The following is a 1,511-nucleotide window of genomic DNA, read 5'->3' on the forward strand; positions in this document are numbered from 1 at the left end:
ATCTAAACTATATATAGTTACAGTTTTGTTTTCTTTTACATCACTCCACAATTTGATATGTAAATCTCTACATTGATAAATGGAGTCCTGATGTGGTGATATAGGATAAGTACTGGACTGCAAGGTCCATTTGATCCACAAGGTCAGCAGTTCAAACTCACCAGCCGATCCTCAGAAATCCTGTACAGGGTTGCTATGAGTTGGAACTAACTAGATGGCACTTAAGAACAGCAACCCTGATAAATAACATGGGATGAAACAAGTCTGTGGGGAAACCTTGTAGTAGGTCTCAAACTTCTCTTCAGATTGATATAAATGTTGTTGTTAGGTGCCATCTAGCTGGTACCGACCCATAGCGACCTTATGCACAGCAGAATGAAACACTGCCCGATCCTGGGCCAACCTCACTTTTGATACAAATGACCAACCTATTAATCAACAACCCTTGGTTAAGAATTTCAGCAATGGACTGATCCACCAAGCACCCTGTCTCTTTCCAGGCTATTTATGAAGATATCAGGAGAGTTTGTACTGCTTACTAAAGTCTTGCGTTTCCCAAATGTGTCCACTGAGTAACTGCTGCCCAAAGTTTATAAGGTAGTTAAAAACTGCTGCTTCACTGTGATTAATACTTTAGTTAGTAAGAGCTTAAAAACATGATTATTATTATAAGGATATATTCTAGAGCCTTTCCTGGGGACGTCTTCAAGTTTTCACCATCTTTTGCACCTTCCAAGAATTGAAATGACTTTTACCCCTTTCTGCCCTCATCCCATAAGTTCATATAAGTTAGAATGGGCTTCTGAGAAATAGGTTTTCTTGTTTCCCATCAACATGAAATAGGAAACAAAGATTTTGTTGGCCCTATGATTCTTGTATAACTTAAATGGAGTTTTTACTTTTACCCTATTCCAGTAGGTCCATGCAAATTTCTTGGTCTTATTTTTGTTCATGATGTTGCTTGTATCATTTATGCATTTTTAAAAAATTCTGAACTTGTTACATTTCTTCCTTTGTAAACTCTATTTTCTTGTTGGCCTTTTTGTTTTATATGTATAGGCTGGTAAGTCATTAAAGTATTGCTATTAGAGTTCCAGTTCATGCATGCTCCAATTTATTCCAAGTGATCCGACTCCATGGCACGTAACAACAACAATAACAAATGGCTACAAACAAGTTTACTCAGTAATACACTTGGTTTAGTCTCATCGTTGTTGTTGTTAAGTGCCATCAAGTTGATTCTGACCAATAGCGACTCTGTATAGGGTTTCTAAGGGGCAGCTAGTTGAACCACTAACCTTGCAGTTCAAATGATTTTGCAATCTGATGCATTAGCCCACAGCACCACATCAGTACTCCTTAGTCACATTAGGGTGCCTTAAAATAACAGGCCCAATCAAAATTGTGGCTTCTCAAGGCAGGGAAGTCATCTCAAAAGGTTATGACGGCTTGTTTTGGGGATTCCAGAGGTATAACCTTGATAGATTCTCTCAAAGGACACAAGTAGATCT

This window comes from Chrysochloris asiatica, unplaced genomic scaffold (genome assembly GCF_000296735.1).
Source record: "Chrysochloris asiatica unplaced genomic scaffold, ChrAsi1.0 scaffold00024, whole genome shotgun sequence".
NCBI lineage: Eukaryota > Metazoa > Chordata > Mammalia > Afrosoricida > Chrysochloridae > Chrysochloris > Chrysochloris asiatica.